Raw genomic sequence first — 12,435 nt, 5'->3', positions numbered from 1 at the left:
TCCCCTTCTACCTCGTGCCCTCACTTCCTCCCAGTTTCCTACTGGGGCTCATTTATTTACATTAGCGCGAGGCAGAAAGGCATCAGAGGAAGTCTTAAAGTAGAGCCACAATGGCCGGTTTAAGCCGCCACCAAAAAGCCAGTTTTTTTCTTCTTCTTCTTCTTTTGGCTAAGAGGATTTGTGTCTGGTCCATGTATCAGACCTCTCTCTCTCTCTCTCTTTCTCTCTCACTCGCTCTCTCAAAGGGACAAAGTCACCCCTCACACTTGTGCTGAGTGAAAGTAGCGTCTCGCCACTAGCTGCCTGGCTAATGACATTTATCCTTATGGAAATGGAGGAGTAGGAGGAGGACGAGAAGGCTTTAGAGGCAGATTTGGACACACATATACACCTGAGACGGGCAGAAGTAAATCGGCTGGCTACTTTCATGGTATGCATGCTCAATGATTCACACATACACCCCCCCGACACACACAGACACACACACACACACACACACACACACACAATCACCTCCTTTGCAGCGTCTTATCCTCTAACTGGCCACCAGTCAAAATAAGCCTTATTCTCGGGGGTTTATATTTTCTCCTGGCCGGGCTTGGCTAGGCACACTCAGTTAAGATGGCAGTCAAACAATCTCTCCTCTCCTCTCATTTCCACCGTGTCTTCCTTTCTAATGCTAATGCCTGGATGGATATATCCCCTTTTTCGGCTGGCATGCAAGGAGGCCAAATTTTTGATTAACTCCTGAGACAAAGTTTCCTAGCATCTAGGTCGAAAGCTGCTTCAGAGAGAATGTCAAGCTTTGTTTTCAGCAAGATAATATAACGTGGAAAAGAATTGCAGGACGGGTCGGGTCTCATTCTGGAAATATGAAGAGTCAGACTAGGAAAAGTATGGAGCTTGATCCAAGAGGGGACAACATAATGGATTGTCTCAAAAACCTATGGGGCATTATCAATGAGGGAATGTGATGGTAGTTATGTTTCATAAAGCCGTAACTTCTATTTCAGAATTTAAAACAATTCATGAAGAACAACTCTGGAGATATTGGTCACAGGATGTACTGCCATTCAGTTCACTTGCGCCATTGGTGAATTGAACAGTTACAGAAGAACCCTGCACCCATTGTTCTATTGCCAGAATTTGCATGCATAGATCAGGCCCGGCCCTAAACAATTTGGTGCCCTAGGCAAGATTTTAGGTGGCGCCCCCTTGCATCACTGTACAGTTAACTGATGTTAAAACTAACAGATAGCGCTCGCTATTTATTGATTAGCCAACTATGTCATGCTAACTGCTAATGCTATTATCGACAGCAAAATAATATCATTATCATTATCACCTTTACTGTAACATTACCCTGTCTTTGTCACGTTTTTCCTCCTCTTCTTCTCTTTTTTCCTCCCCTGGGCACCAGACAGTTTAGGAGCTTTGCCATTATGAGATTTAGATGCAGGTAAAGAAGTCGGGCTTGTTTTTTTTAATTAAGTACGTTATCAGGCTGCCAACTTTTCCAAAACCTGGGTGAGATTTGGGGGGGCCAACCGTATTTTGCCGCGTACAAAGCAATTTCTTTGGGTCTTCATCCTTTAGGGTTTAATTGGGATTTGTAAAAAAAATTGAAAAAAAAACATTAAATGGCACTTTCTGAGAGTTTTTTCGCAAAAAATGGAGAGATCAAGACATCAAGTCTTGCATGATTATTGCAAAACTGTAGGGTTAAGAACCTTTGCATTGTTGTAGTATCAACAGGTATTAGGGCATTCAGCATTTATTATATACATTATTAAATTCTATGATATGAAACTAACCCGGACAGGTGCCAAACATAATGAACAACATGAAGAGACAGTAGCATTGTCAGCAACAGCTGAGAAGATTTGGGTCTGTGGTGAACAGGTCCAGGGGTCCCTGCCTGAGGTAGGACCAGGACCCAAAGTTAATTTAATTGTTGAGGGATCAACTAAGACCATTGAAATTCTAAAGAATGAGAACCACTGTTTACATAAATTCTAATCCTTTAACCTTTGTGCCAATGTTCAGTAATGTTTTGCCCTCATCCTCTCTGCCCCAAAATATAACTCCTCCTATCTCTGTTGTCCGAGATTAGGAGAGTTGTATATGGTCTGCTGTGCTGTCATTGCTCCGCTGATAAGGTGATCTCACTCAGACCGTCTGACAGACATAGAGGCTCTTCGGGTCTCTGGTCTCTGACAAAGTTTAGAGGGAGCTGTACGCTGCTCATTATCGGAGGTCTACGCACGGATCCAACGCGTCAGTGCCCACAGCAAGCGGGTCCACCAGCCGCAATGCTCACCTCTAGTCTTACAGAGAGAGTGGTCACGAAGCACGGACGGTCGTGTATGCTCAGAGCTCATACCTGAAGCGGGGAAATGCACCTGGGATGGATCGGGAAAAAAAGGTTCTCATTTTGAGACAGTTTGAAACTTCCACAGACAGGGAGCGCTCTTGAACCCCTCACAGTCTCTGAAAGCACAACTAGTCGATCACGAGCGCTCACAGCCAATCTATAGATAAACTTATCTTTCAGAAATTTGACCGCCGGCCTGACACTTCAGCGTGAGAAATCGGGGGGGGTGGCGTGTGAGCGTGTGAAACCGGTCAAATGCGTGTGTCTCACGGCCACTGCGTGAGAGTTGGCAGCCCTGCCGTTATAGGTACAGCACAGGCCGGGCGCCCCCTGGAGGTTTGCGCCCTTAGCATTTGCCTATACTGCCTAAGCCACAGGCCGGCCCTGGCATAGATAATCATATCCACTAATTTTCAAAGCCTGGTGTCACTGCTGTGCAGCTTGATGTGAAGAATGACTGTATGCTGTACTTAGGGACAGCGGTGCTTTGCACACGGCCCAAAATGTATGACCATGTGGACCCTATGCACCACCAAACGTGTGCTAACACTTGCTTATTAGCAATAAACATAACATCTAGCTCAGGATGTCATTACTTCTACAGGTATTTGGTCATAAACCAAAGTGTTGGGACAAATCAGAGGTTTAACCTGATGATTGCACTAGGTGACAAGTTAGATATTCATCATTGTGCAAACATTTGTACAAAAAATCATGTCAAATTACTTAATGGTTTATGCGTTTCAATCTGAACCCCAAACCGTCTTAGCCCCTCAGCGGCATTCTAAGCAATGTTGGGTGACGTTTCTTCTTGTTAGAAGTATTTTCAAACAAAATGAGACTAGCTTGCCCCTCCCTCCTCCTCATCTCGTCCCCTCCCCCTCCTTTCTGTGCTTCGGCGCACTAACTACCCACCCCTACCCCCAACCCAAACGCTAGTTCAGCTCTTAGCTTTTCAGTGGAGGCCAGCAATAGACCGCTACTGTGGAACTGACACATACTGTATATTGTTAACAGTCTATGGGAACAGATCACGTAGTGTCGTAAATCGTCATATATCATGATTATCATCTGCGCATGAACGAATATCTTGCACATGCGTAGGACGGATTGTACAGGCAGCACGGCTCGTGTACCGCCAAGGTTTACTGTCCTTAAAGTCCGTACAGAACGGAGAAAATGAGCGTTAGGGATTCTTTCTCAAGGGAACATGAATGTCTTTACCACACATGATAGCAAGTCATACTTGTTGAGATAATTCAAATCAAAGTGGTGGTGGACTGACCAACCAACAGACATTATCATTTAGAACCATGCCACTAGAGTGGCTGAAAACCAACATATAGTGTCTCTGTGAGGATCAATATGAGCCTCCAGAACAGCTTGGCTGCTCCTCTCCATAGCTTCTGAACTGTAAGGAATGGGATCAACACCATTCCAAAAGATATCCATTATTTTGTGTTTTGATGACAGGGGTGGAGAAAGCTGATGTAAATTGTGCTTCATAGAATATGATTTACATGACTTTCAAATAGTCCTCATGCCCTGTGGCGGAGCATCCACATTTGTTGTGTTTCTCAGCTCAATATTTAGAATACCTTCAACTTTATTGCAGCTCAGTCTCACAGAATTCCGTGAAATTATCATGGACTGTTAACACCGCATTACATGGTGGTGGCACGGATTGTGTGAAAATTCCTTGTGGCCTCCACGGAAAACAATGCCAATGTGCTGTATTTTACTCAGCACTTTTCTAGTCTTAACGACTACTCAAAGCGTTTTTACATAGTAAAGGAACCATTCACCATTCACACACATATGTGGCCGAGGCTGCCATACAAGGTGCCACCTATTCATCAGATAAACACTCGCACACATTCAAACTCCGGGGGCAACTCTGTGCTTAGTGCCTTGCCCAAGGACACTTCAACATAGGACTGCAGGGCCAGGAATTGAACCACCAACCTTCCAATTGGCAGGCAACTGCTCTACCACTGAGGCACAGCCGTATTGTAAAGTCAATAAGAAGATGACGTAGCATTAGGAGGGACTATAGTGCCAAGTAGAATGGAAACCCAAAAATCTGCATAAGGAGGTTGGTTGGGGGGGGGGCGGATGTGTCACAGAGAAACAGGACCACCCTCAACCTTTTGCTTAACTTAAAGGTGCTTCAAGCGATGTTACGTGCGTTTTTGGCTACAGCATTTGTTGTCACATACAGCAAACATCTCCTCACTATCTGCTAGCTGCCTGTCCCCAGAACACACTGTAAAAAACATCTCCTCACTATCTGCTAGATGCCTGTCCCCAGAACACACTGTAAAAAACATCTCCTCACTATCTGCTAGCTGCCTGTTCCCGGAACACACTGTAAAAAATGTCTCCTCACTATCTGCAGTCTGCCTGTCCCCAGAACACTCTAAAACATCTCCTCACTATCTGCTAGCTGCCGTCCCAAAACACACTGTAAAAAACATCTCCTCACTATCTGCTAGCTGCCTGTCCCCAGAACACACTGTAAAAACATCTCCTCACTATCCGCTAGCTGCCTGTCCCCAGAACACACTGTAAAAAACATCTCCTCACTATCTGCTAGCTCCTGTCCCCAGAACACACTGTAAAAACATCTCCTCACTATCCGCTAGCTGCCTGTCCCCAGAACACACTGTAAAAACACTCTTCTCACTATCCGCTAGCTGCCTGTTCCCAGAACACACTGTAAAAAATATCTCTCTCGCTATCTGCTAGCTGCCTGTCCCTGAACACACTGTAAAAACATCTCCTCACTATCCGCTAGCTTGTCTGTTCCCAGAACACACGGTAAAAACATCTCCTCACCATCTGCTAGCTGCCTTTCCCCAGAACCACTGTAAAAACATCTCCTCACTATCTGCTAGCTGCCTGTCCCCAGACACCACTGTTAAACATCTCCTCACTATCTGCTAGCTGCCTGTTCCCGGAACACCTGTAAAAAATGTCTCCTCACTATCTGCTAGCTGCCTGTCCCCAGAACACACTGTAAAAAACATATCCTCACTATCTGCTAGCTTCCTGTCCCCAGAACACACTGTAAAACCATTGCCTCACTACCTGCTAGCTGCCTGTCCCAACACACTGTAAAAACATCTCCTCACTATCTGCTACTGCCTGTCCCCAGAACACTCTAAAAAACATCTCCTCACTATCTGCTGGCTGCCTGTCCCCAGAACACACTGTAAAAAACATCTCACTATCTGCTAGCTGCCTGTCCCCAGAACACACTGTAAAAAACATCTCCTCACTACCTGTTAGCTGCCTGTCCCCAGAACACACTGTAAAAAACATCTCCTCACTACCTGCTAGCTGCCTGTGATTCTGTGAAACTGACACAGATTTTGAGTTGAGGGGCCGTGTTCATTTCACAGAATTCTGTGAGATCAGGTTGTTTTATTGCCTATGGATAGTTCAAGCGTGGATACTGAGACATTTTTCACCATATTTAGACCAGTGAAACACTAAACATTTCTGCACAATATTTTAAGATGGTACAAGAACCAAATAGCTCTACTATTTCAAGTTTTAGGACAGTCTACCCACATTTAGACTTGTGCATTTCCATTGCATTGAATTTTCATTAAGCTTTAAATCCCACTGTCATCTTTCCTGCCTTTCTTGTAAACACACTATTCTTTAAAATAAACAGTTTTGCTGTAAAAGTGAAAATTGATCTTTTTTTTTTTACAGTTCACACACAACACACACACACACACACACACACACACACACACACACCACACACACACACACACCACACACACAACACACCCAGTGACTGGAGAAGTTTGGCTGTGTTTGGGGATTAAATGAGGACGCTGGCATTTCAATAAAACACCGGGATGCTTTATTGTTCACCCTGAGCTCAGCCCGGTCACTTAGGAGCCTCATCCACACTGGTTATTAATTCTCTCTCTGAGAATGTGTGTGTCCATGCCTTCTTGTCAACGCCCCTCCTCTCCTTAGCCATCCCTCTTTTCTCCTCTTCCTCCCTCCTGTGTCTATCTGAGATGAAGACATACACGGACACTCTCCGGGGGTTGCAGTGTGGTCGAGGCGGCGCAGTAAAGAATCTGGAGGTCAAATGTCCACCTAAATCCTTCACCCCTCTCCCCAGCACTGTACACACAAACACACACAAAAACACACACACACACAGACACACACGCTGACAGGTCAAACGTACAATGCTAGAGTTGGTTACATAAACCAGATGGCCGTGGCTTGCAGAAAGCAACCACGACATCTGAGAGCTCTGTGTGTCTTGTCTTTTTGTGTGCGTCTGTGTGTGCGTGTGTGTGTGTATGTTGTACCTTCTCTGCTAACAAAAAGCACCAGGGACCTTGTTTGTTGTCTGCACCCCACAAGGGAAACACTGTCACCGTTACACACACACACACACAATGACAAACAGACACACACCTTAAAGGTTTCTGTTGTATAGGTCTGTGTCTCGTGTGTGATGGTGTTTGGATTGAACTTTCCCACCTTTTGTTGTGTGAGTGTGTGTGTGTGTGTGTGTGTGTGTGTGTGTGTGTGTGTGTGTGTGTGTGTGTGTGTGTGTGTGTTTTGATGGGACCTGGTGGGCGATCAAAGCCCAGCAGATCCAATCCTGGAACCTGACACTGACTGGCACCATATCACTGATAGGACGAAGTGGTGCAGAGCCATCCAAAATGATATTTTTTGTCATTTTTCTCTGGGTTATGTTTTTTTTATCATACAACATCATTCTATGCTTACATGAATATTTGTGGCATTGGCCATCCTTGTGACATTTAACCTCCTGACTACTGGTTGCTTTTATTGCAGTAACATAAAAACACATTTATTTATATATATATACAGTATATCATTTTTTTGTCAATAACACACTCAGGGTAAGATAAAGTGCACTTGTTTCCAATGTCACTATGGTGTTCCTGAATGACTGAATCCTGAATAAAATCTGTCCATTATAACTATTGATAAACGATAGTCTTATACTAGTGTTATACTTGCACACACACATTGAGATGAATGTTCATTTTGATCTTGCTTTCAACTGTATCAGTGAGCCAAAATCTGTACCTGTAACCTACAAGTGTGTGCATTTCTAACTTCACACTCCATCGATGTAGGAGACAACCTTTTTTTTTCTATATGCATTGCCGGTAGTATAGGTATATTTTCTAAAAATTATATTATAATTTATCTGTCATTATTACCTGTTCTAAAATTATGTTTCAAAAATGCATTTTGCAGGAAATGTTTTTTGGCCATATTACACAGCCCTAAATTGAGCTTGTTTGCTTAACAAAAAGTAATCACACAAGCAAAGATCATCTGTGTCTGCAAGCAAAATAAAAAATAAAGAATGCAATGGCTGACTCTATATTATGAACAGAAACTTCAATTGGGCTTAATTGCTTTCCAAAATGATTCAAATAAAACATCATGAAAAGTCCATCTGGCAGACTTTCAAAGAAAGATTTCAAAATGGATGACCAACACATTCTCACAGGTTTGGCGTTTGATATTGACGCTAAAAGTCTCCTTCAGCGTCATATCTAGACACACTTGGCTTGATCGGGACTCTTGGAGTCACTATTTGATGCTCTCAGGAGTTGTGTCCAGTGGTTTAAGAAGTATTCACATCCTGTGCTTAAAGCTTTAGTGCACATGTGTCAAAGTCAAAGGTCTGGGGGCCTGATCCGGCAGCCTGGCAAATTTTGATCCGGCCCGCATATCAAGTTACGTTCACAACAGATTTTGGCCCGACTAGTTGTGCACCACAACAAAGAAGTCAGGAAACAGATGTTGGCAGATTTGCTGACATTGAGCCTCAGAAATTCCAACAACAATACTCCGGCTGTGAGACAGGTTGTTTTACGTCAGAGAGTGGGAGAGAGTGGGAGCCTGCTTTAAAAAAAAAATGTAATCTTTGTTTTTCATGATTTGCAAAATTCTGTGATGGTTAAAACACTTTTTGTTGACTTTTTTAAGGTTCTACGTCAACCCTTTCTCACTCTGAATGCGTAAAATATGGACGGTGGACAGTGGCTGTCAGCGTCTGATGCAACAAAAAAAAGGCACCCTTCGGCGTGCTGGGGAGAGGAGCATGTATACGGGGTTTAGAGAGTAGTATGTAAAGGGGAAATTCCGCGTAGGGAGGGTGGTTGGGGGGGTGGATGGGTCAAACACAGGACTTTCACCCAGGAAAGCAGGGTTCATGTCTTGCACATGTCTTTAAGCCCACCCATGACCTTTCCTTAACCAATAGACAATAGTCCCGACCAAGCGTGTTTAGGTAAAGCATGTTATATGGCGCGAAAGGATACTTTTAGCGTAAGTAAAAACAACAAAGACACCTGACCAAGTCACTGAAGGCTTGTATCATGTGGACACTTTTGTTGTTATTACTTAGAATCCCACATGGGGGAGACAGAAACTACAAATTGTAGCTTTAAGTGAAAGTACTAATGCCAAACTGTAAAAATACTCTGTTACAAATAGCAGTCCTGCATTGAAAATGTTACCTAAGTAAAAGTATTTCTATGTCAGGAAAATGTACTTAAAGGATTAAAAGTAAAAGTACCCAATGCAGAAAAATCATCACATTTTAGAAAGTGGAAACGTTAAAATCTTTTCTGTCAATCAACTGTTTAAAGGTGTCCCTCCACACTTATTTCATTACATTGTGGTAATGTCTGAAGTTCTACCATGGACTCTTTCAAGCTATTCTAGCATGGTATAGAAAGCCTGCAGGAAGACTTGGTTTGTGGCAGTTCTCATTATAATTCCACAAGTTAATCTGCTTGACTCTGATTGGCTAACAGCTAGCCAATGAGAGCCTGGTTATCAGCATGCTTTACCCAGTGCAACTGGACGAGCTCTTGAATAGTAGTCTTTTCAGCTGGACTTGTCGGCTGTCATATTGTTGGGTAGTTTAATTTATACTTACAACATATTTTCTAAACTACACGTGTTTTGTGTGCAAGAATCTTTTTTTTAAAAAGTAACTACTAAATAAAGCTGTCAAATGAATGTAGTGAAAGTACAATATGTCTCTCTGAAATGTAGCAGAGTAGAAGTAGAAAGTGGCATGAAAAGAAAAGTACCCGTAACATATGTACTTAAGTACCATACTTGTACTTAGTTACATTGGTGTCATTTTTAGACGTGCTTAGTCAGGACTTGTGCCGTCACTTTTTCACACTCTGGATCCGGATGTACGTTGTGACATGCAATACAAGAAAGGGACAGTTAAGTTTAGGAAAAGACCCTGGGTGGGATCACGCGGGACAAAAACAGGACACCAACCCCGGTCTCCTGGGTGAAAGTCCTGTATTGTTTGTCCCATCCACCCTCCGAACCAACCTACTTATGTGGATTTTAGGTCTTTTCATACTCCTCGCTACCGTTGTGGCTCTTAATACTACGTCATCTTACCACGGTCGAGCTGCTGCTCAGCCCGCTGCGTTCCGTACCCACTCCAAAGGGTGATTTTTGCATCTTTACTTGACGCTATAGCCACTGACCAAGCAACAGGATGGTACGAGTTGGGAGTGAGAACGGGTTGAACATTCAAACCATGTCAAAGCCACCAAAGCTCTTCAAATTAATGTCTGCAGTGATTCCGGCAGTCGTTGTAGTAAAGTAGTAACATTCCTATTTCCTGTGCACTACTACTGTATATCATTTTCTCTATTGTTTTGTGTGTGTGTGTGTGTGTGTGTGTGTGTGTGTGTGTGTCTTTCACAGTTTAAAGAGCCATGCAGACAATGTGCTGGTCCCAGTAGAGCTGGTTCTTAGAACAGAGAGGACTTCCAAACCTAATATCCACAACACAGAGCTTCCTGCTGTAAAGACGAGCCTCCATATAAAAATATACACTCTTCAATCATTGCTTTTATGAATATGATACAGCCCAGCCATGACTTAAAGCAGTTGTATATCATATATACATCCGTCACAGCAGTGTAAATCTAGTGCAGGTTTATTTGGACACTATATTTGGACATTAAACTGAGGTCTGCTAACATTTTATATGGTGGGATAAAGAAAGGTGTCTGGAAGGGGGGTCAATGGGCCAATCCCAAAGTGAGTCCTGAGGACTAAGGACTAAAGACTCACGGACTTACTTGATCTCAGGTGCTAAGTGAGTGCGTGTGTGAGGCCAAATGGGCTCAGACAAGTAAAAATGGGATTGAGACAGCACTTCACCAGATTGTTGCTTTTATGTAGACCTTAGTGGTCCCCTAATACTTTATCTGAAGTCTCTTTAATGTAGACCTTATGGGTCCCCTAATACTGTATCTGAAGTCTCTTTTATATAGACCTTAGTGGTCCCATACACTGTTATATCTGAAAGTCTCTTTTATATAGACCTTTGGTCAATAACTCTATCGAAGTCTCTTTTAATAGACCTTGTGGCCCCTAATAATGTATCTGAAGTCTCTTTACTATAGACCTTAGTGGGCCTAACACTGTATCTGAAGTCTCTTTATATAGACCTTAGTGGTCCCCTAATACTGTATCTGAAGTCTTTTATATAGACCTTAGTGGTCCCCTAATAATGTATCTGAAGTCTCCTTTAATAGACCTTAGTGGTCCCTAAACTGTATCTGAAGTCTCTTTATATAGACCTTAGTGGTCCCCTAACTGTATCTGAAGTCTCTTTATAGACCTAGTGGTCCCCTATACTGTATCTGACGTCTCTTTTATATAGACCTTAGTGGTCCCCTAATACTGTATCTGAAGTCTCTTTTAGCCTTAACCTTAGCTAACATTAATACAGCATGTCGGAGGAATACAGCGTCTCCTGCAGCGGTCGCTAACATTAGCTTCTTGTGTCATCTGGGGTCTGATAACTGTAAATTCATCAAATTCAGAGTCCACAGTGCTATTTCCCAATAAACTGTTGCGGGATCCGCGTGAGTAAGAATTTCATGTTGCGGCTTTCGTTGCTGTTTGTCACTATGCCTTAGATTGAGGGGCAAGTCGTACTCGCCCTGTTGTTTACGTGGTTGTTATGCAGTATTATGTTTGCAAGTGTCTCAGCTTGCTAATAAATAGCTAGCAGCCGGCTAAAGCTAAGTTGTCCTCTGTGGTAGACACAGGGAGCTAACATTCCTTGGAGATGCTTACCGTACATCAGATGCTTTGAGCTAGCGACAGGCACTTTGTTATATATATATATATATATATATATATATAATATACATATGACACAATGCGTCTCTATATTAAATGTCTCTATACCAAACAGTTACATCTCTGCCTTACTGGCACTGTGGTATGTGTGTGTGTGTGTGTGTGTTTGTGTGTGTGTGTGTGTGTACTAAAGACCCTGATGGGTGACAGTACTGTTCAGCATCGCAACATAGCCAATGGGTATGTGTGTGTGCAACCATGAATGTCAAAGATCTTTTGCCCAGCCCCCACACCACCTCTACCCACCATCAGTACACACACACACACACACACACACACACACACACACACACACACACACACGTATAAACACCAGCAAGAATGTCAGGGTGTCACGCTGACTGACACCATCGAGCATGTCATTCGTTTTGACAGGTAAGACAACAACACACACACACACACACACACACACACACACACACACACTTAGATATAAAAGATATACAACAAGCATTAAATGAAGTATAGTTCATTTTTCATGTACAGTACTAGTTGTTGCAGTGGTAGTGCACGACAGGTGGTAGTACCATTATTTATACTACATTTAAATCAATCTTGTTGTCATATTAGAATGTTATTACATGTGTGTGATTAAATTACCTGTGCATTACAGATGGATTGAATGCTTGTTATATGATGACATTAGATTCACATTATATTAGTAGAGCACTAGATACAAACTGGATTAGATTGCTGTGATTGAATCACTTGGAGCTTGCACTTACATCACTTTTAATTTTATTTTGATTTTACATTATCATTATTAAGTTCACTGTTCAAAAAAGTCATTACTGGTTCAAAAATTTAAAAAAACAACAACATTTCTTTTATGG

General features: G+C 42.7%; 1 long non-coding RNA gene across 1 annotated transcript in view; it reads right to left on the bottom strand.

The window, feature by feature from the left end:
• The window catches only part of LOC116697184 (uncharacterized), an 11,553-nt gene extending 9,324 nt beyond the window's left edge, over positions 1-2,229 (bottom strand). The window contains exon 1 of the long non-coding RNA XR_004333949.1: positions 2,219-2,229. This is a non-coding gene — a long non-coding RNA (uncharacterized LOC116697184). The remainder of the gene's footprint in view (positions 1-2,218) is intronic.
• Positions 2,230-12,435: the final 10,206 nt, after the last annotated feature.

This window comes from Etheostoma spectabile, chromosome 10 (assembly GCF_008692095.1).
Source record: "Etheostoma spectabile isolate EspeVRDwgs_2016 chromosome 10, UIUC_Espe_1.0, whole genome shotgun sequence".
In the NCBI taxonomy this organism is placed as follows: domain Eukaryota; kingdom Metazoa; phylum Chordata; class Actinopteri; order Perciformes; family Percidae; genus Etheostoma; species Etheostoma spectabile.
Note: the sequence above shows the minus strand (reverse complement) of the source record. Positions and strands in the feature narration are given on the sequence as shown.